The sequence below is a fragment of the Balaenoptera physalus genome (assembly GCF_965194825.1).
Source record: "Balaenoptera physalus genome assembly, chromosome: 1".
Classification (NCBI taxonomy): Eukaryota; Metazoa; Chordata; class Mammalia; order Artiodactyla; family Balaenopteridae; genus Balaenoptera; species Balaenoptera physalus.
In genome coordinates, this window is record NC_138882.1 from 69,960,850 (window position 1) to 69,985,510 (window position 24,661).

Here is a 24,661-nt window from a genome sequence, read left to right on the forward strand (position 1 = left end):
CCTGGTGGCGCAGTGGTTGAGAGTATGCCTGCCAATGCAGGGGCCACGGGTTCGATCCCTGGTGTGGGAGGATCCCGCATGCCGTGGAGCATTTGGAGCCGTGAGCCACAGCTGCTGAGCCTGCGGGTCTGGAGCCTGTGCTCCGCAGCGGGATAGGCCGCTATGGTGGGAGGCCCGCGCACCGTGATGAGGAGTGGCCCCCACTTGCCGCAACTGGAGAAAGCCCTCGCACAGAAACAAGGAACCAGCACAGCCAAAAATAAATAAATTAATTAATTAATTAATTTAAAAAAAAATCTTAAAAAAAAAAAACGACACAGGATGGAAAATCGTGTACTGCAGCAGTATTTACAATAGCCAAGACATGGAAGCAAACAAAATGTCCATCAACAGATAAATGGACAAAGAAGAAGAGGTATACATACCGAATGGAATAGTAGCCTCGGGAAAAAAATGAACAATGCCGTTTTCAGGACTACAGATGAGCCTAGAAATAATCATATTAGGTTAAGTAAGTCAAAAGGGAATGACAAATATCCTATGATATCATGTGTACATGTTATCCTAAGATTGCTACCAATGAACATATTTCCACAGAAACAGACACTCACAGACTTATACAACAAACTAATGGTTAGCCAAATGAAAGGTGGGATGATGGATAACTTAAGACTATGGGGCTAACATAGATATATTAATGTATGTTAAATGTATATAAACTTGTAACATATAAACTATATGAATTATATAGTCACCAATATATATAAAATATATAATGACAAAACACCTACCAAATACCAAGGGAGGTCTACTCAACATTCTGTAATAACATACCTGGTAACAGGATCCGAACATGAACAGACATATGTATGAATCATTGAGCCGATTCTGTACAGCCAGACAATCACAACACTCTAATCAAATTTACTCCAATAAGAAATAGAAATTCAATTTAAAAAGCAAACATAACTAAGGAGAAATAAACTTCTGGGGGCTTGTCCCAGCACATTCCACTCTAATCTACAACCTTGGAACACTACCTCCAGGAAGACTCTTTTGCACTAGTAACAAGAGTTGAGAACATAATGATGCTGCCGCCCTGTGGCTGTTTCCCACAACAGCAGCTTTAAACCAAGTGCTAATGTTTGCTTAATAGTCAGAAGGACTGCAGGGCTGTAAATGACACCTGCCCTCAAAAAATGCTCTGCGGTAGGGAATACGCAAGAAAATTCAACACATGACAAATTTTTCAAGAACTCAATAAGAAGAGGGAAGTTGTAGTCACTCTTTAAAAAAAAAGGAAAAGAAAAAAAAGGACATGCCTAAAGCTTAGTGTAAGGAATTATTAGCCATATGCAAATCCAATGTCCAAAAAGGTTTCAGCTCACACCAGTCAAATGACCATCAGCAAAAAGTCTACAAACTATAAATGCTGAAGGGGTTTTAGAGAACTCTGTACCTTCTAGCTGCTGGTGGGATGTAAAGTGGTAACAGCACTAACAAAAACTGAACGGAGCTGCTTTAAAAGGTAAAAACTGAGCTACCATATGATGCGGCAGGGCACCTTTTGGGCCTATAACCTAAGACCACCAGAATCGGAAAGACGGAGACTGGCAAATGTGCAGTGCAGCAATACTGAAATAGCCAAGACATGGAAGCAAAAAAAAGGTCCATAAACAGATGAATGGACAAAGAAAATGTGGTATATGGACAGAACGGAATAGTAGCTTCGTGAAAACAATGAACAATGCTGTTTTCAGGACTACAGATGAGCCTAGAAATAATCATATTAGGTTAAGTAAGTCAAGAGGGAATGACAAATATCCTATGATATCACGTATACATGTTATCTTAAGATTGTTACCAATGAACACATTTCCACAGAAAAAGACACTCACAGACTTATAAAACAAACTAATGGTTAGCCAAAATGAAAGGTGGGAGGATGGATAAATTAGGACTATGGGGCTAACATACATATACTAATGTATGTTAAATGTATATAAACTATATGAATTATATAGTCACCAATACATACAAAATATATAATGACAAAACACCTACCAAATACCAAGGGAGGTCTACTCAACATTCACTAACAACATACATGGTAACAGGATCTGAAGATGAACAGACATATGTGTGAATCATTGAGCAGATTCTGTACAGCCAGAAAACCACAACACTCTAATCAAATTTAGTACTATAAGAAATAGAAATTAAATTTAAAAAACAAACAGAAGTAAAGAGACATAAACTTCTGGGGACTTGTCTCAGCACATTCCTCTCTAATTGACAGCCTTGGAACACTACCTCCAGGAAGACTCTTTTGCACTAGTAACAAGAGTTGAGAACATAATAATGCTGCCGCCTTGTGGCTGTTCCCCACAACAGCAGCTTTAAACCAAGTGCTAATGGTTGCTTAATAGTCACAAGGACTGCAGGGCTGTAAATGACACCTGTCCTCAAAAAATGCCCTGGTGTCGGGAATAGGTAAGAAAATTCAACACATGACAAATGTTTCAAGAAGTCAATATGAAGAGGGAAGTTGTAGTCACTCTTTAAATAAAAAATGAAAAGAAAAAAAAGGACATGCCTAAAACTCAGTATAAGGAATTATTAGCCACATACAAATCCAACTTCCAAAAAGTTTCAGCTCACACCAGTCAAATGACCATCAGCACAAAGTCTACAAACGATAAATGCTAAAGGGCTTTTAGAGAACTCTGTACCTTCTAGCTGCTGGTGGAATGTAAAGTGGTAACAGCACTAACGAAAACTGAATGGACCTGCTTGAAAAGGTAAAAATTGAGCTACCAGATGATGCGGCAGGGCACCTTTTGGGCCTATAACCTAAGACCACAAGAATCGGAAAGACAGAGGCAGGCAAATGTCTAAGTCTGTATCTGTTACCATGTTACCATGTCTTTAACGAGGAAATGTCAGAACTGACTTATCAAAAAAAAAGTGTTTGTTTGTTTGTTTTAATTACAGTCACGGTGAGTAAGACGTAGCTCAGAATAGCTAATGTGACTTAGTGATTCTCTCATCGGGAAATACAGTTTCTACTTCCCTGTTTATTCTCCACATCCTGTAGTAAGCAGAGTTTCAATGAAAGATAAATCTACAGGGCGAAAAGAAAAGAAAACTTACATGTGTTGATAAGATCATTTTGACAGGTTTTACCACGTATGTCAGTGTTTCTGGGGATGGACACAAGCCAGAGCTCCTTACTCTGACATTTCCACTGATGTCATTCCCCTTGATCCTCAATTTGAAAGTGGATAAAAATATTTTCTATGTTTTCTTCTTTAAGGAATTAAATAAAGAATGCTTTCTAGACATGACTCTCTAATGATTTTCAGTCAGTGGTCATCAACGGAGGTAAAGCACAGAATCTCATCACCACAGAAGGGTGACATTCAGTCAGGTAAGAAAATTCTCCCCGAAATCAGAGCTTCATCTTTAACATGAAGTCAAAGGCTTTCACAGGTTCTTCATCACTCTGCACTCAGCCCTACCATATGGGATTGGCTCTGAGAATCTCACATCAGATGACTGACAAACATGGCATAGTACACTGATCTGGTACCAGATCCTACCTCTCTTAATGATCTCCTGCAGGGACATTGGAATATTCTAGGATATTTCCTGGAGCCCTCTACTCTATACAGGTACACTTCCAAGTAGAAACAGAAGCTTTGATTTTCACTGGGACCCCTGCTCTGTCCAACCAACCTCTCTAGAAATATGATGTTCTAATCTCTCCTGATTAGAACATTTCAAGGTCTCTCCCTGTGCTAATTTAGTAAAGAGAAAAGAGAAACAAGAAAGAGCAAACTATGCAGGGAGCAATATATAAGATTCCTTTACTTAATGTATTTACCTGATATACCCAAATATTGAGAAATATAGATTCATTTCATAATGGTCAAGAAAAGAGGAGGAGGAACCTCCATGCCAACAGTATATATAAAATGGAATCAATATTGCATAAGCTCCAGCTTAAGCTTAGCTACGAGGTACTAACTCTTCTCATAAAGAAGCAATAGTTCTCCATCATTTGAAGCACACTGAGGACTCAGACAGCTGGACACTGAGGGTGCAGTCTCCTCACTCGAATTCTGTACCTGCATCACAGAGCCATGAAATATTCCCAAAGAATTATTAAGGATGAGGTGGGGAGCCGAAATAAAAAAGATGAATCCATAGTCTGCCCTACCATCTGTTCTGCTGGATATTACCACCATCTTGGCCCAATATGACATTCCCACTTCTCTCTGGGCCTCCCTACTTTCTACCTCCATCCTCTCATTATATCTTACCTACACTTGGAAACGACTCTAGTTTTTCCACTTATCTTTATCAACAAGTAATCCAAATAGCAACTGTGTATATAAATCCTTAGAAACCTCAGGACTGACTCACTAATACATGACCTTCGAAGTCCACAGTTTTCCTAATTCCCTTTATTATTTTTTTCTAATTTCCATGTACTTACACTCTCAGGACCTCCACTGTTCTCAAGTTCGTCTTCCCTGCAAAATCTGTCAACCTAGACATAGACTTAAGTACCACCATCTAAATATCTCCTAGGGAATCCAGTTTTTAAAAAAGCCTCAGCAAGCCTTATGGACTTTATTAAAGACTCTTTAAGATAACCCATGGGAGATAGCAGTACACCCATAGATATCTATTTAATACACCCTCAGAGTAATTTTTTTTTATAAAGTCTCTTCTGGCCAATGAAGACTCTCAGTTCTTCTTCTTCAACATATGCAGGGTCTCACCCTTCTGATTACTCTCTGCGCTACCCCAGGTCCACTCCCTTTCCTGATATTACATTCTTTCCCAATTGTGTATGTTGGTAAAATCAAATAACATAAAATATAACATGTTAATTATTATAAAGTGCACCATTCAGTGATATTAAATACATTCATATTATTGGGCGATCAACATCACCATTTATCTTTCTAATTCTTTTCTACGTTTTAAAACTGTAACTCTGTATCCTTTCAACATAACTTTCCTTTTTGTTCCATAACCACCTGAAAAGCATCATTACCCTCCCAATTTCTATGGTTTTGACTACACTAAGTACCCCATATAATTGAAATAAGTAGTTGTATTGTTATGACTCACTTAAAGTCACAAAAAATGGCATTTTTGGTAGCTCAATTTCCTCAAGATTCATCCATGTTGTAGCATATTCCTAGATCTTTTCCTTCTTAAGGCTGAATAATATTGTGTTATATGGGTATACCACACTTTGCTTATCCAGGAACTAGTGGATGAACACTTAGGTTGCTTTCATATTTTAGCTACTGTGATTATTACTCCTCTAAACACTGGAGTACAAATATTTCTTTAAGACCCTGATTTCAATTCCTTTGGGTATACCTCATAGTAAAATTCTTGGATCATGTAGTAATTCTATTTTTCAATATCTGAAAAATTGCCATACTCTTTTGCAAAGCAGCTGTATCATTCTACATGCCCACTGTCATAGCACAATGGTTCCAACTCCCTCACATCCTCACCAGTACTTGTTTTCTGCTTGTGTATTTGTGTGTGTATGCATGCACACAAATATATAAACATGCATTTAGTGATATGGAGCATCTATTCAAGTGCTTAGTCATTTGTACATCTTTCTGAAGAACCATCTATTCAAGTCTTTTATCCATTTTTGAAACAGGGTGTTTGCTTTTTATTGAGGTATAGGAATTCTCTGTGTATTCTGAATAGAAATCTCTTGTCAGATACATGGCTTTCAAATATTTTCTCCCATCTTGTGGGTTGCCATTTTATTCCGTTTACATTTCTTTGATACACATTTTTTTTAAATTATGTACTGCACATTTTTAATTGTTTTGTTAGCTGTACCTTTGTTGTTCTGTTGTTTCATATTGAGGAAAACACTGCCAAATCCAATGTCATAAAGCCCTTGTCCTGTATCTTCTAATAAGACTTTTTATTTTATTAGGTCTTATAGTTAGTTTCTTGATACGTTTTCATTAATTTTTGCATATGATGTTAGGTATGGGTCCATCTTCCTACTTTTGCATGTTGACAACATGACTTCTCAGCACCATTTGTTGAAAATACTATCCTTTCTACTTTGAAAAGCCTTGGCAACGTGTCAAAAATCATATGGCCATATATCAGGGTTTATTTCTGGGTGTTCTATTCTATTCTATTGGTCTTGAATAAGGGAGAAAATAGTATAACCTATCCAGGTTGATGAAGAACATAAAGAAAGACCAGGACTGAGAATTAGGAGGGCAATATAAAACAGCAGGGAGTAAAAGACAGTGTGAGAGAAGGTCTTGTATTTGCGAGTTCATGGAAATAGGATCATGCTAAAACCACTAAACGCCTGACTTTGAACAATACGGTAAATGTGCTAGCAAGAAACATAACACTTACCCATTTCTGGGAAATATAGTATGGGCATAAAGATAAACTACACACAAATATATTAAACAGGGAAGGGTTTTCATGGTGTGAAAATATTGTGGGATTTGAAATACAATTCACTTCTGTTCTACCATTGTCTCTAAAATTTATGAAAGTGTATATACAAGCAATACCAATTCTAGTAATGTGCTTGACAGGTTTATATATGAACTCCAGCAGACCAGTAAATGTACATTCATACTAGGACTCTTCCCTAAACCAAAAAACAAAACTCAAAAACTGGAAAGACTAGAGTTCACTTTGTCAACACACATACAGATGCAATGATGGTTAACGGTCCAAAAACAGAAAGTGAGCATGGGTGCAAGAGGTTAATCCCCAGGCTGGGGTGGGGTGCAGAGTTTGAGGGTAACACAGGTCGAAAAGGCTTTTGTCCTATCCTTGATTTTTGAGGTATGGAAATTCACCGGCCACTACCTTCATTTCAAACTGAATGAATGCACTATTCAATTTCTTTAAACAGGCGAAGTAAACATGAGTGATAATAAATTTCAAACTGTCGCTAATCAAATAAGATACTAAGAAAAATTAAATAATGTGATTTAAGAAAGAAGTGGACAGATTGTCCAATATGGTAGCATTCAAAGACCCAGAGCTTGATGCCTCTCATGGGGACACCAAAGTCACAACAGTTTACAGAACAGCAATTGATGAAAAAGACCGGGACCTACCGTAAAAGATGTTTTACAGCTAAAGACATAAGGACGGCACCTCGACAAGACAGGAAGGAAGGGCAAAATCTCAATAGAGTCAAGACCCATACCACCAGGTGGGTGGCCCACAAATGGGAGAATAATTACAATTGCAGAGGTGCTCCCAGGTAGCAAGGGATATGAAGCCAACATCAGGCTCTCAAGCCCAGGGATCCTGTTCTGGAAAGAAGAGTTCCTAGAAAGTTGGGCTTTGAAGACCAGTAGTGCTTATTTTCCAGAGAGCCAGAGGGTTGTGGGAAATAGAGATTCCACTCTTAAAAGATGCTCACAAAATCCCACATGATCCGAGAATCAGAACAGAAGCAGTCATTTGAAAGGATCCCGGGTCACACCTACCTCCTGATCTTGGAGAGTCTCCCAGAGAGGCAAGAGGCAACTACAGCACAGCCTCAGGGACACAGACACTGGCAGCAGCCATTCGGGGGAGCTCCTTCTACCTCGTGGACACTGGTACCAGCAAGCATAATTTGAGAATCTTCTCTCTATCTTTTTAGCCTCAGGACCTACCCCTACCCATTTCCACCAAACTAGAGACACAAGTACTAGGATGCTGCAGGCCAAGCAACTAACTGAGCAGGGGCATAGCGCCACCCACCGGCAAACAGGCTGCCTTCAGACCCTCTCAATGCACAGCTGCCCCTGGACATGGGCCCAGCCACCAAAAGCCCCAGGACCAGCCTCCTCAGTGGACAGGCACCAGCCCCAGAGTCCCTGGCCCCTCTGACAAGTGAGTCTACTCTGGCCTTGGAGTCAGCCTCACCATTGGCAGGTGATAACTTCACAGGGACTGGATGGAGCTTGGACCTACCCAACAGCAAACCTGCTCTAGCATTGGGATCAGCCTCATACACCAACAGGCACACACCAGCTCCAGGAATACCACAGCCCAGCAGCCTGTGTGACCAGAACACTCACTTGCAGGCCAGAAGCAGCCATGGACTCAGCTGGGTCCTGACCCTGCCCATCAGAATGCCAACACAAGATTAGGGACACCCCAGACCCTGCAGATAGCTGTGTCAGGAACAGTGATCCAACACCAACTCTGCAACTCCTGGGCCCTGCAGCCAGAACTCAGGACCTGTCTCTTCCTCCCAGTAGCCAGCATAGCCCCAGGACCAGTGACTGGGCACTAACCCTGATATCACATGGACTGCAGTTCTACCCATAAGTGAACCAGCACTAGATTTGGTGTCCCCCAGAGTTGTGCAGCCAGCTGCCTTATGATTTAGTCTCACCAAGCAGCACAGACAGCCTCCATACAAGGCAGAGCCTGGCAAACAAGCAGCCTGGGGGCAGCCAAGCCTACCAGACCACCCACAGTAGTCAGCCCACCACAACAGAAGAGCCCAAGCAGCCCACATAGGGGGTACACCTAGAACATATAGTTCTAGTGACCAGGGGACACTGGGTTGCTGGGACACATAGGACCTCTCCTACAAAAGGCCACTTCTCCAAGGTCAGGAAATGTAACGAACCTACTACATACATAGCAATAAAAACAGCAAGTTAAGAAAAATGAGGTGACACAGAAACACGATCCAAATGAAGGAACAAGATAAGAACTCAGAAGAAGATCTAAGTGAAGTGGAGATAGCCAATCTGCTCAAGAAAGAGTTCAAGGTAATGACGGTAAAGATGATCAGAGAACTCAGGAGAAGAATGGACGACCAGAGCAAGAAGTTAGAAGTTTTTTTAAAAAGAGTTAGACCATTAAAGAACAACAAAACAGAGATGACGAATGCAATAACTGAAATGAAAAATACACTAAAAGGAAACTACTGTAGACTAAATGATACAGAGGAATGAATCAGAAAACTGAAGGACAGAGTACTGGCAATCACTGAAGATGAACGGTAAAACAATAGATTAAAATGAAAAGAGGAAAGTTGAACAGACTTGTGAAACAACATCAAGTGTACTAATATTTGCATTATACAGGTCCCAGAAGCAAAAGGGAAGAGAAAGCAGTGTAGAATCTACCTGAAGACATACGAGCTGAAACCTTCCATAACCTGGGAAAGAAAACAGACATCCAAGGCCAGTAAACACAGTAAGGCCAAAACAGGATCAACCCAAAGAGGACCACACCAAGACTCACTGTAATTAAAATGGCAAAAAAAATAAAGATAAAAAGACACTATTAAAAGGAGCAAAGGAAAAGCAACAAGTTACAAACATGGGAACTTGCATAAAGTTATCAGCTGACATTTCAGGATAACCTCTGCATGCCAGAAGGGAGTGGCACGGTATATTTAAAGTCATGGAAGGGAAAAGCCCATAACCAAAAATACTCTACCCAGCAAGGCTCTCCTTCAGACTTGATGGAGAGATCTAAAGTTTTACAGAGAAGCAAAACTAAAAGAGCTCAGCATCGCCAAACCAGCTTTATGAGAAATCTTAAGGGGGCTTTTCTAAGTGAAAAAGAAAAGGCCACGACTGAAACATAAAAATTAGGAAAGGAAATTTACTAAAGGAAAAACCTCATTGCTTAAGGCAAATATTCAACAGAGGTAGTAAATCAACCATGTACACAGCTAATAGGAAGGATGAAAGAAAACAGAAATAAAACCATCTATATTCACAATAAGAAGTTAAGGGACACACAAAACAAGTAGATGTAAAATATAAGGTCAAATTCAGTAACTGTGGGGGAGGAGGGTAACAATGCATGGTTGGTAGTGTCCATGTGAAATTAAGAGCTCAGCAACTTAAATAATCACACACATACACACTCACACAAAACTGAAAGAAATCCAAACATAATATTAAAGATAGTCCTCACGTCACAGATGAAGGGAATAAACGGGGAAGAAAGGAACACTGAAGAAATTAAAGAGGGATTCTAAAAATACCCAAGACAAATGAAAATGAACACACAATGATCCAAAATCTATGGGACACAGCCAACGCAGTTCACGGGGGAAGTTACAGTGATACAAGCTTATTCTTAGGAAACAAGAAAAATATCAAATAAACAACCTAACACTACACCTGAAGGAATTAGAAAAAGAAGAAAAAACAAAACCCAAAGTTGTCAGAAAGAAAAATTAAGAAAACTATACCATATGCAATCACATCGAAAAGAATAAGAGGGCTTCCCTGGTGGCGCAGTGGTTGAGAATCTGCCTGCCAATGCAGGGGACACGGGTTCGAGCCCTGGTCTGGGAAGATCCCACATGCCATGGAGCAACTGGGCCCGTGAGCCACAATTACTGAGCCTGCGCGTCTGGAGCCTGTGCTCCGCAACAAGGGAGGCAGCGATGGTGAGAGGCCTGCGCACCACAATGAAGAGTGGTCCCCATTTGCCGCAACTAGAGAAAGCCCTCGCACAGAAACGAAGACTCAACACAGTCATAAATAAATAAATAAATAAATAAATAAATAAATAAATAAAAGAACGTGAATTTCTTTAAAAAAAGAATAAGATACCTAGGAATAAACACACCTAAGCAGGTAAAAGACATGTGCTCAGGGCTTCCCTGGTGGCGCAGTGGTTAAGAGTCTGCCTGCCAATGCAGGGGACACGGGTTCGAGCCCTGGTCTGGGAAGATCCCACATTCCGCGGAACAGCTGGGCCCGTGAGCCACAACTACTGAGCCTGCGCGTCTGGAGCCTGTGCTCCGCAACAGGAGAGGCCGCAATAGTGAGAGGCCCACGCATCGCGATGAAGAGTGGCCCCCGCTTGCCGCGGCTGGAGAAAGCCCTCGCACAGAAACGAAGACCCAACACAGCCAAAATATAAATAATAAATAAGTAATAAATAAATTAAAGAAATCACTATAAAAAAAAAGACGTGCTCAGAAATCTATCAGCCATTGGTGAAAGAAGTTGAAGGCAACACAAAAAGATGGAAAAACATAGCATGTGCATGGACTGGAAGAATTAATACTCTTAAAATAACCATACTACCAAAGACAGTCTACAGATTTAATGCAATCCCTATCAGAATACCAAAGCATTTGCACAGAACTTGAAAAAGTAATTTTAAAATTTGTATAGAAACACAAAGGCCCCAAATAGCCAAACAATCTTGAGAAAGAACAGAGCTGGAGGCATCACGCACCTTGACTTCAGACTATACTGCAAAGTGACAGTAATCAGAGAGAATCGTACCAGAGCAAAAACAGACACAAAGATCACTGGAAGAGAACAGCGATCCCATAAATAAGCCCACACACTTATATTTAATTGATTTATGACAAAGCAGGCAATATGGAGAAAAAACTGTCTCTTCAATAAGTGGTACTAGGAAAACTGGTCAGCTACATGGAAAAGAATAAAATTAGATTATTTTAGAACACCATATATAAAATAAATGCAAAACTGAATAGACACCTAAATGTAGGACCAGAAACCATAAAACCCCTAAAGGAAAATATAGAACATTCTTCAACATAAATGATAGCAACAGTTTTAGGTTCAATCTACTAAGGCAAATGAAACAAAAGCAAAAATAAACAAATGGGACTTCACTAAACTTAAAAGATTTTGCACAGCAAAGGAAACCAAAGACAAAATGAAAAGACAACCTGCTGAAGGAGAGAAAATATTTGCACATGATAAGAGGTTAACACCAAAAAGATGACTAAGCAAGGGTTCATAGCTAAACTACAGAAAGAGCACATACAACTCAATATCAAAAAAACACCCAAAATCTTTTTTTTTAAAAAATGAGAAGACCTAAATAGACACTTTTCCAAGGAAAATATACAGATAGACAGCCAGAACTCACAAAGATGCTAAACATAGCTAATCGGCAGTAAAATGAAAATCAAAACTATGAGATATATCACCTCAGTCTTGTCAGAATGGCTGTCATCAAAAAGATCACAAATAACAAAGGTTAGTGAGGATGTGGAGAAAGGGAAACTCTTGTACACTCTTGATGTGAATGTGAATTAGTGCAGCTACTGTGGAAAGCAGAATGGAGGTTCCACAAAAAACTAAAAATAGAACTACCATAATATCCAGCAGTTTCACTCTTGGGTATATCAGAAGAAAACAAAAACACTATTTCAAAAAAATAACTGCACCCCAATGTTCAAAACAGTGTTATTTGCCATAGCCAAGATATAGAGTCAAACTAAGTGTTCATCAATAGCTTAGTGGATAAAAAAGATTTTTTATGATGACTTCAGCAAAAAATAAAATTTTGCCATTTGCAATAACATGGATGGACTTGGAGGGTATTATGCTTAGTAAAATAAGCTGCAGAGAAAACAAGCATGGTATGTTATGAGAAAACAAGCATGGTATGTTATCACTTACACATGGCATCTGAAAAATTGAATACAACAACAACAACCAAAAAACAGACTCACAGATTAAAAAACAGACTAGTGGTTACCAGCAGGGAGAGATAGGGTGGAGGAGCAAAATAGTGGTAGGAGATTTTGAGGTACAATCCACTATGTATAAAATCAATAATCTACAGTGGTGTACTGTATAGCATGGGGAATATAGCCACTCTTTTATAATAACTATAAATGGAGAAGAAGCTAAACATTTATGAATCACTGTTGTACCTCTGAAACTAATATAATAATGTAAATTAACTATAGATCAATAAAATATAAAGTAAGAAACAATAAAGGGGAGACAGATTATTAGATAGAAATCAATTAAATAAACACAAGTTTTGGAAATCAGGAATTAAAACACAACATGTAAGACACAACATTGGCATTTAAACTGTACAATCTATTCATTTAAAAGAAATCATTTAAGTGGTAAAAAATGGTACCCATTCTCACAATTTTGTATATCTAGGATAAATTATTATCTACAAAAATATGTTACAAATATTCACTCAAAAAGAAAGAGAAAATTTGGATAAACCCATTTTAGTATACAAATTTAATATCAAAGTCTCTAGGTAAAATTGATTTGAATAAGTTCTGTTAGCCACTTCTAGTTTCTTTGTGATGTAAAATCTTTTAAAGCATAAAAATCAGCCTTTCTACATTATACCACTAGACATACATGGAAGTTAAAAGAAATGAGAAGACAGAACAATCAACCAGGAAGGTGAATTTACTGAGAAACAGTCATTCGTTCTCCCTCCTCCTTTTCTTTTCCTCCTTTTCCAGGTCTCTTTCGGTTCCAATCAAGAGAAGTCTTGAGAGTTCTGAGAATATTTCTTTGACGGCTTCAAATCACCATACCTACATCCTCTGACACAACTACACACACGGGAACAAAAATAAACCTCTGCTATCTACTCATGTAGGAGGGATTCATGCAAAATTAACTCCTACATGGAGACCAACAGGTGAGTTTTCTACCTGTTCTTTATAATGTCCTTCCATTATAGTAAATCCCACACATTATGAGGCAGAAGTGGTTACGTGAGCTTTTCCTTCAAGTCAAAAATCTTGCATTCATTTCAAGCACCTGGTGATCATAGGGTACAGCCAGGGAAGGTGCCATCCCCCCTGGGGGTGGGGGGTGGCGGTGAATGGGCTCCCACACCCATGCACCTCCTGATGTACAGATTCTGGAGAAAAGAAGGGCGATCATACCGCAGTCAGCCTGTCAGGCTGTCGGGCCACTGGGCGACCGGACCAGCCTGGAAGGGTCCCATCAGCTGCTGAAAGCAAAACTCTGTCCCCCCCCTGTGACGTCAGGCAATTTGGGCCAGAGAGTCAGAGGATAATCAAATCAGAGAGTCAGAGGACAATCAGAGGTAATCAACTCCTCCTCTCTGCTCACCTCCTTGGGGTTACAGCAACCCCATCTCCAAACCCAAATCTGACCCTGGAGTGCCAAACTGGGAGTGGCAGGTGGGCTCTGCCCGTGCTTCAGCGCCCTCTGGAGGTTGTCTGCTCTAAAGGCAACTCTCAGCCCTTCCTTCTCCTTCCCTAGTCATGGGGGCTGCCTTGGTCTCCTGCAGCTGCTGGCCTGATTTCATTCTTCTTTTTTCTCCAATTACAATGAAGTGTCTTACAGAAGTTTGGAATCTCTTGAAGAAGGAAGATCTTTTAGTCAATACACCTTAACTGTGAGAAGTTGGTATCAAGAATGAACCTGAAATACTGTATTTTTCTCCTGATGATTCCAAGGAGAGACAGCACAAGTTTTCTAAATCATAAGAAGAACCAAGGTAAATATGATATTCTGAGCCAGAGATGAAAAAGCAGTTTCTAGCACCCCTTCCTCATGTCATTTAACTGGGATTTAAATCAAACAACTGCCACTGGATTTTAAATCACATGACCCAACTTTAAATCAATCAGCTGCTTCCCTGTAACTCACGTGACTTGGCTTTGAATAGTAAGAAATGCAGAGGTATAAAAAGGATGTTCTGAACAATAAATGGAAAAACAACATTTTAGAAAGTTTTTTTCTTTTCGAATGGACCATTCATTGCCTACAGAATAAAGGATTCTCTTGTGGATTTCTTGAACTGTAAACACATACAATGTCTCCGTTGGCTTGATTGACTTAGATTTGGGTTTTTTTGTTGTTGCTATTGTTAACATATTTCTTGGAGTATAATTACTTTACCTTGTTGTGTTAGCTTCTGCTGTATAACAAAGTGAATCAACTATTCGTATACATATATTCCCATATCCTCTCCCTCTTGTGTCTCCCTCCCACCTTCCCTAACCCACCCCTCTAGGTGGTCACAAAGCACTGAGCTGATCTCCCTGTGCTATATGCAGCTGCTTCCCAATAGCTATCTATTTCACCTTTGGTAGTGTATATATGTCCATGCCACTCCCTCACTTCATCCCAGCTTACCCTTACCCCTCCCTGTGTCCTTAAGTCCATTCTCTACATCTACGTCTTTATTCCTCTGCAGCGACTCCTGCTAGGGATGGATACTTCCTTTTATGCTCAAGGAAATCCCCTAGTTTGAATATGATTTGAGTTTGATCCTGTGAAACCATCAGAACTTCCCACCAGAGATAAATGAGGAGATTCTGGCCTTTATTAGTATGCACGATGAACACGGGTGTCCTGGCTGTACTTGCCAACCCTCCTATTTACCCACCTATTTTTATCAACCTTCCTCCCTGTGAGTACCTTTGACCAACCCTGAGCTCAGACTCCTGACCTATTCCAGTGACTTTGTCAGTCTTTCTTTAAAAATGGACAGGTAATGAAATGAAATTGACCTAGAAGCAGCAGCTCAGTAAGGGAAATAAAATCATCAGAAGTTATCTAATCACAGCCACAGCCATCCAGGGCTCTGTCTTATCTCCTGGGTCATAAGAATGGTACCTTCCTAAACTTGAAGGACATCCCATCAAATAAGCAAAAGTGTTGCTCACCTCTGGCTCTTGGAGGGATTGCTAGGCAATCTACACAGTGTATACTAACTGCAAAACACTGTCATGGTTTTGAAACACCTATGATCCAGGAAAGCTTTTTGGGGTGCATGGGGAAGGTTTCTTTTAGACATCAAGCAAAAAATAAATCACCAAGCTCTTTGAGTACAGGGGTTCTTAAGAGGGCAGTAGAAGGAAGGAATGGGCAGAAAAGATGATCTCCAATGAAGTTAAGGAAATTTTTCCAAAAGAGTAGGATTTAGTCTCAGTTTAAGGAGAACACTTTTAAATAGCTGGGACAGCTCCAAACTGCAGTTTAGGGAACGAGTGCTTCAAAAGAACAGTGCTTTAAAAGTCCTGGCAAGGCAGCAAGAGGATGAAGAGTTGGTTTTGCATAGTTTTGAACACAGGAGTAAAGAAGCAGAGGCATCTCTGACTAAAAGGCCCTGAGATCCTATGGCATCAATGCGTCAGTTGCAGGGGCAGGGGTGTGGGGGGCGATATTTCTCTCAATGTCTCCCAGGGCAGCCACCCCTCCCTACCCTAACCCCCAGTCCCTTCACCCTTCCTCCCTCCACTGTTGGGTCCCCAGGGACAGCACTTCTTAACGCTGGAGTGCTCAGGCACCATTTCTGCAGTCTGGATTCTTCCTGGAGCCTGGCAAGTTCTGGGACAGGAAGACAGGTCTGCAAGCCCGCTGTGGTGCAGTCGGACCTGGAGGCCTGGAGAGGAACTGGAGCCCTGAAGCCCACCCACGTCCTTGAAGCCGAGGGAGGAACACATCCTCCTAACAGTACTTCTCAGGGGTCAGCATGCTCCCCACCCGATGGTGATCCATACTCACTTGAGGCAGCAAGCACTGCCTCTAACTGGCCCCCTCGATTCCGCCTTAAGGGTCCTCGCACATGTGTGATAGCGCAGGCCCCGGATCTCTTTAGTCAGCTGAGGCCAGTGCTGCCGGGATCCCTCCAGTCCCATCCCCCAGCCCCTCCCTCTCGGACTCTATGTAATAGAAGAAAGAGCACAGAGGAATAGGCTGAATCAAGGGATCTGGGAGCCTGGGTATGAGTTTGAAGACCGAGAACCTAAGGCGCAATTACATATTACTGAAAACTCTTGTGGGGTGTGTGAGGGGAGGTTAGGGGGCTGAGAGGCTGAGTCGACCTGGTGAGTCCAGCCCCAGGACACCACACAGCCCTGCCCCCCTTTCCTTGCCATCAGACAAGGGTGACGCAACTCCAGCTGGGACTCTGCACTTCCCCCTCCCTGATTCTCCAGAAGAGCAGGTGGCCCCCCTCTGAGGGCAGGGGCAAGACCACAGACCAAGTCCCCCTGCACTAAGGCACTACTGGAAGCTCTTCCTGAAAAGCAGTCCTGCCTTGGAGCGAACCCGTGTACCGCCAAAGCTGGTCTCGTCCTGCAGCTGAGGGACGCAGGCTTTAAGTCAGCTGCCTTGGCTTTAAATCAATCAGTCCCCCCTTTAAGTCAGGTGACCTGATTTTAAATCCCTGTGTGCCCCTCAAGCCAGCAACTTCAAAAGTTGGGAACTTCACTTTGATCCCAGCACCTCACACACAGCTGAATGCACACTGTAGTCACCCCCAACCCTGGCTTAGAGGCAGGATATAAGGTAAGGGGATGGGCGTGCACACATGGTGATGAGGGTGTACTTCATGTACCAGAAGGGTCCAGGTACTCTGGGCACAGCAAGCAGTGCATGATACAGCAGCTCCCTGGCAAAGCTGGTGATGCACAGGGGGAGCAGGCACACCCAGGCATTCAGAGGTTCCAGGGCGGGAGCTGGGGCACAGCCAGCCGGGAGGGTGTGAAAGCGGAGGATCTGAGCCTTCTGGTGAAAGGCAGACACAGAATATGGATGAGAAACAAAGACCAGATGAAACATGGATTTGAAAAACACACCATGCTCTTGAAATTGGGGTGGGGGGCACCCCAGATTTGAGTCTTCTTACTCCCCAGTAGCTAGTGCTTTGGCATTTGCCCAATTACTTATAAAATGTGACTGATAATATCTAACCCATAGAATACAGCATTTGGAGTGGTTTGCGTGTTTATGTTTCTATAGGGGAATAAACTTTTCTACAAGAAAAATGTATATTTTCTGAAATAAATTAAAACCCCTTTTTAAAAAGTACCGTATCGGACTTCCCTGGTGGCGCAGTGGTTAAGAATCTGCCTGCCAAGGCAGGGGACCTGGGCTCGAGTCCTGGTCAGGGAAGATCCCAAATGCTGCGGAGCAGCTAAGCCCATGCGCCACAACTACTGAGCCTGGAGGCCACAACTACTGAAGCCTGCGCGCCTAAAGCTGGTGCTCCACAACAAGCGCAACAAGAGAATCCACCGCAATGAGAAGCCCACGCACCGCAACAAACAATAACCCCCGCTCCCTGCAACTAGAGAAAGCCCACACGCAGCAACGAAGACCAAACGCAGCCAAAAATAATTAAATTAATTTTTTTTAAAACTACTATATCCTTCTATACATCTTCTTGGGGAAGAACAGAGGGAAGGAGTGGGAGAGTGAGAAAGACCAATACTTAGTGCACATCCCTGATGCAGGTGCTCTGCTGGCTCAGATAGTTTTATCCCCACTTTACAAAGGAGGAAGTAAGCTCAGAGAGGTTTAGTAATTTTCCCAAAGCCAAACAGCTATTGAGTGGCAGAACCAGGATCTGAACCAAATCTGTAACCTTCAAAGCCTAAGCCCTCATCACACCAAAACTCAATTAATATTTACATTTATCGAATTACATTGCAACCTGGGGAGTTCTTGGCACAGTCCTGAATAAGAGTGAGAAAGAAAGAAATAGCGTTGTTCATCCAGTCAACCAAATTTTTTTTTTAATGCTATTCTTGTCTGCTTACATTCTTTTTATTTATGTATGTATGTATGTATGTATGGCTGTGTTGGGTCTTCGTTTCTGTGCGAGGGCTTTCTCTAGTTGTGGCAAGCGGGGGCCACTCTTCATCGCGGTGCACGGGCCTCTCACTATCGTGGCCTCTCGTTGCCAAGCACAGGCTCCAGACACGCAGGCTCAGTAATTGTGGCTCACAGGCCGAGTTGCTCTGCGGCATGTGGGATCTTCCCAGACCAGGGCTCGAACCCGCGTCCCCTGCATTGGCAGGCAGATTCTCAACCACCGCACCACCAGGGAAGCCCAACCAAAATTTTTGAAGCAGCTGCTAGATGCCTGGCCCTGTTTGGAGTTCAGCAGTGATCAAGACAGGAAGAGTCCTACTTTCATGAACCATGTAGTGGGGAGGAGAGAGAGGTGCAACTTGGGTGAGGGATTTCACCTTGCTGGGCCTCTGTTTTCTCATCTGGAAAATGGGATGGGTGTTTCTCATTTTCTGGGATTGTCCACCCCTCACATTCTCTGATTCCATAAGAAGCATTTGTTTTCCTGTTTTTTAAAATTCAATCAGGCCATGAGCTGTGATGAATGTCGTTAGCTGCTCCCCAAATCACTCTATTTCCACCCATTTCCTGTGATCAGGTCTATCCCCCAACATGACTCAAAATCAATCAAGTCACAGAAGCTAAGGGGCAACCAGCAGAAGAATTCCAACCCTGGCTTCTCAGGAGCTCTGCGGTCTACCTGGCCAGGTAAACTTCACGCACCTGGCACAAGGTGGCCATCCCTGGTTTCACATCAACATGATCTCAGGCACAAACCTCCTTGTTTTTCCATCTTTTCTTTAAGTTACTTGCTGAAACAACTGCACAAATATGAAAAAGATATAAAAATCAGGCATCCTCTGCCCTCACTGCCTACTAATAAATGATTTTCTGCCACTTTAATGATAAAGATACAATATTTCAGCATTCCGCTGCCCTTATTATTTTTCATTTTGTTGATATTTCTACTGAATACATCTTTCAATATTTTAACAATGGAACATATATTTAGGTTGTTCCACACACAGCCTTTGGTGGTAAGGGTTTTGTTGTTATATTTCTATTATGTTTCCTTTAAAAATAATTATCCTGTTTAAATGGATTATGTCAACTTTATAGGCATTTTTTATATGATACTGATGAAATTAATACATAGAGGGCAGTAGTACAAATTGATTGGAATTGAGAGTCTCTATTAGCACAGTTAAATATAAATATTATATATATATATATATATATATATATGCCAAATTACATGCTGAGTGAGATTCTCCTACTCTTTTTCACTCTCTGCCCCTCAAGCCTGTAAGAAATGGAATATTTCTTGCCATATCAGTAAAAAAAGGATGTCACAGACATCAGCACTTGCAGCCCTCCAGTGTGAGCCAGCAGGCCCTGAGGAACTCAGGATATGCAAATACAGAATGCTGGCCCCAGCGAGCTGAGGTGCATATCAAAGGAATGATTTCAGTGAGCCCAGACGCTTGCATCTTCCCATACAAAGAAAAGCGCTACATTCCTCACCTTGGGAGAGCTGGTTTTCCTTAGTTAACAATCACCTTTTGATGTTCCCCATTACCTGCGCCATTCCCCTCCCCTGTCCCCTCCCCCCAGTACTTTAGCTCAGGGAGGAAGGAGCGCAGAGAGACTCGGCTGAACAAGGGACCTCCGAGCCTGGGGATGCGTTTTCAGCTGCTTTCCCCGCAGTCAGGAGGAGGGGCGCTGACGCTCCAACCGGACCCTGCGCCTCCCTTTCCCCGTTTCCCCTCAGGACGCTCAGGCCGACCCACTCCCCACGCCCACCAGGCCCCGCGAGCCAGGCCGAGGGCAGGGGCGAGAGGAGGGACCGAAGTTCCCCGGGACCAGAACGCTGGGGGCCGCTCTTTCTGCACAGCAGCGGCGGGTGGCAGCGAACCCCTGCCCCTCAGAAGCTGGTCTTGCACTGACGCCCGGGCACCAGACCAGGAGGAGGGTTGGCGCCCACTTACCCGGCCCGCGATCCCCAGGACTGTCGCGGCTTTGGCCGCCGGGGCCCCTCCAGAGCCGGCAGCCTCAGTGAGGCCGCCCTCCCTTCGGGCTCCGGGGCACTTCAGTGACGGCGGAGGGAAGAGACCCCGAGCCGGGAGTTCCAGCTCTGCGGAAACGCGGGATCCGTTCTGGGCGAGGAGGTGGGACCGCTCTGCCCCCAGGCCTTCCGGGAGGGAGGGTGGCGCCGGGGGAGAAGCCGCCTGGAGCCTCCAGGAGCCCTTCTGGGGGTCCTGGAGGGGCGGCCCGGCCTGGGGGGCCGGCCCACTGTGGCCGCAGCCCAGGCCTTTTTCCTGGAATCCTACACAAGAAAGAAAGATACACAGTCTATAGTAAATATTCACAAATGATTGTTGCTGCTGTGCTTACTATTCTATTAAAGGTGTAAAATCCATAAAACACTTTAAGTTCAAAGTTAAATATGAATTTTTACCTTTCTAATTATGTCTCTGCTATTCCCAACTGTGGTTAATGAATCAGAGACTGTGGCATCACTAGTTAAAAATGAGCTTGAGGAAAAAACAGAACTCAGGCCCACCAGACCTACTGAATCACGATCTGCACTTTTAAAATCTCCCCAGTGTACTTGTGTACCCATGAATAGTTGAAAGGTACATTTCTACCTCGACATGTCTTTTCTGTCTGAGAAATATACACATTTTATCCAGTTTGATATAAATAAAACACTCAAAAATGCATATGCCTGTGTTGAAACCATCATTCTATCATTTCTTTTCCAGATAAGTATAGTCTCTACACTGGTTTTGTGGATCACATGCCATACTCTTTTCTTGTAGTTACAAATAAGGTAGAGAAAGTTACTTTGTAAATATATATATATTAGTGGATAATTGAAGACAGTCTTCTATAATTAAAACCAGTTCTCTTAACTTGCTGTTTTCTTCTTGGGTCACATTATGAACTCTTCCCATGGCCACATGGCATGTGTACTTTTAATTTCAGGGACTGCTGCCATTCCAGGATGTGGCCATAGATTTCTCTCAAGAGGAGTGACAATGCCTGGACCAAGATCAATGGGAATTCTACAGGGGTGTGATGTTAGAGAAGTATAGGAACCTGCTCTCCTTGGGTGAGGATACCTTCCTTCCAGAATTCCTTTTCCAACCACAGGGTTTAGAGTCCTTCATTTGTAGAATGTCTCCTGGAATCTTCTGCTTCCTACAATAGGGTTTCAGATTGCAATGTTTCAGGAAAGACTGGGAGTTTGTGGGTATAATTTATCTTATTCTTTTAAAATCGCAGCCTCCCTTTTAATATACTTTGTAACTGCTTGGGATGTGTCTATATGAACTGTGTATTATATGCTTCTGTTATAGTCCTTACAATATTTTTTTGTCTTATTTTCTGTAACAATTTTCCATGGATTCTTTGGGCTTAAGGTATATTAAAAGGGAGACTGCGATTCTGGGACTTCCCTGGTGATGCAGTGGTTAGGATTTCGCCTGCCAATGCAGGGGACCCTGTTCGATCCCCGGTCTGGGAATTTCCCACGTGCCACGGAGCAACTAAGCCAGTGGGCCACAACTACTGAGCCTGCGTGCCACAAGTACTGAAGCCGGTGTGCCTTGAGCCCGTGCGCCATTTATTTTTTGGAGAATAAAACTGCCTCTGAGTGATTAAAATCTAGACCAGCTAGTCAAAATGCTTTATCACCTGTTCTTCTAAACCACTGATCAACGGAACAAGTTTTACTAGGGATAACAGAGTAATTGTATTCTGGAGTTCATATCAGCAATATGTTTTATGACCTTGATGCTGGATCACGACATTTCAATGGTATAACTGCTATTAATTGTCTGTTTGTTCAACGATTAAAGTCTCACGTGATCTGAGTTCAGACTGGAGTCATCCTGGTTGGTTTCTGTCTATTGCAGATTTCTTCCAGTATGAAAGGACAAGAGCAATACGGCTTACTTTACAAAATGTCTTCAAACTAAATGATGATATAATCTACATTCAGTTAATTTATACATACCCTACTGTAGAACAGGGTTTGTTACGGTGGCAGAGCCCGGTAATTAGGTAAAACTGAAACATTTATCTGCAGTGGTTCAAGTTCTCTTCCTAAGAATATATTTATAATCAACATTCTTTCACAAAGTACCCAATTTAATTCACCATAGCATTCCTCATATTAACTAAATGGAGAATCCTAGGCTATATACAAATCCAGAAAGGGCCAAAAGTCATCAGCCCCTATGGATTATTACAACCCATTACTGAGACATTCAAATTATTTATTAAAGAACCACCATGACCATCAACATCATCAATTTATATATTATTGCCCCAATGCTAGCCTTAACCCTGGCTCTCACAACATGAATTCCTCTTCCCATATCTTATCCACTAATTGATATAAATGTAGGCATACTATTTATATTAGCCATATCAAGCCTAGCCATTTATTCCATCCTCTGATCTGGTTGAGCTTCAGATTCAAAATACTCACTCACTGGAGCTCTACGGACAGTAGCACAGACAATCTCATATGAAGTCTTGCTGGCAGTTATTCTATTCTCAGTCCTAATGCTAAATGGATCATTTACACTTTCAACAGTAATTATTACACAAGAACACCTATGACTAATTTTCTCCTGACCCCTACCCAGAATTTGATTATCTCCGCAGTAGCAGAAATCCAATGAAGCCCCACTTGATTTAACAGAAGTAGAATCAAAACCTGTCTATGTCTTCAATGTAGAAAATGTAGCAGGCCCATTCACCCCATCCTTCCTAGAGAATATGTCAATTTCCTTATAATAAACATTTCCACAACATTCTATTTTTAGGAGCATTCGACAATCCCTACGTGCCAGAATTATATACAGCCCAAGTCATCATTAAAACACATCTAACAATCTCCTTTCGATGAATTCGAGCATCCTACCCACAATTTTGATATGATCAACGTATACATCTCTTATAAAAAATCTTTTTACTACTAACATTAGCCCTATGTATATGAGAGTTTTCACTACCTGTCATCATACCAGGCAACCCACAGCAAACTTAAGAAATATGTTTGACTAAAGAGTTACTTTGATAAAGTAAATGATAGAGGTTTAAATGCGCTTATTCCTGGAATTGAACTTATTTCTAAGAATTTTACATTCTCCATGCTACCACATTACACCACAATGCTATATAGTAAGGTTCTCTAAGAAAGCTTCAAGGCCCATACCCCCAAAATATTGTTGTATATCCTTCCTGTACTAATAAACTCTCATTGTTTTTTACTATCATTCTACTGACCATTATTTCAGGAAATATAATTGTATAACAAGCTCACACTGGTTAATGGTATCCCCATTCTAATAAAAAACATGAACCCATAAGCTACAGAAGCATCCAACAAATATTTTCTAAAACAATCCACCACATCAATACTACTTATAATGGCTATTATCATTAATCTAATATACTCTGGTCAAAGAACACAATGGATTACAAAAATCTTTAATCCAGCAGCATCCACTATCATGACAATCGTCCTTGTCACAAAAGTAGGACATTCCCCATTTCACTTCTGAGTGCCCGAAGTAACTCAAGGCATTCCATGAACAGCAGGCCTGATGCTATCAACATGACAAAATTGCACCCCTATCAGTTTTATACCACATGTCACCATCCATCAACCTAAACATACTGTTAATCATAGTGATGTTATAAATCATAGTTGGACGCTGAGGCAGACTTAGCCATACTCACCTGGAAAAAATTACAGCCTCCTCATCAGTTGCCCATATAGGATGAATAACAGCTATTATAATGTATATTCCAAGTATAACAATCCTAAACATACTAATTTATATCATAACAACACTATCTTCTTCCTATTTATACCCAGATCATGTACTACAAGGGTATCATTATCACACACATGAGATAAAACACCTCCCATCAGGATCCTTATCCTCAGCATTATAGTGTCATTAGGAGGTCGCCCACCATTATCAGGGTTTTGACCCAAATGAATAATTATCCAAGAGATAACAAAAATGATAACATCATTCTACCAACACTAATAGCCATCACAGCAGTCCTCAGCATATACTTCTACTTGCAGCTAACATAACCCACATCACTAACTATATTCCCTTCATTAAACAACACAAAAGTACAACAATTTGAACATACAAAACAAATAACTTTCCTATCATTACTCATCATAATAGCCACACGATTACTACCCATAACACCCATCCTATCAGTGCTGGACTAGGAAT

The 24,661-nt window shown here is 41.7% G+C and overlaps 1 long non-coding RNA gene across 1 annotated transcript in view; it reads right to left on the reverse strand.

Annotated features, from left to right (window-relative positions):
- Positions 1 to 319: 319 nt before the first annotated feature.
- Positions 320 to 24,661, reverse strand: part of LOC309637498 — a 245,607-nt gene continuing 221,265 nt past the window's right edge. Inside the window, exon 2 of the long non-coding RNA XR_014250572.1 lies at positions 320 to 927. This is a non-coding gene — a long non-coding RNA (uncharacterized lncRNA). The remainder of the gene's footprint in view (positions 928 to 24,661) is intronic.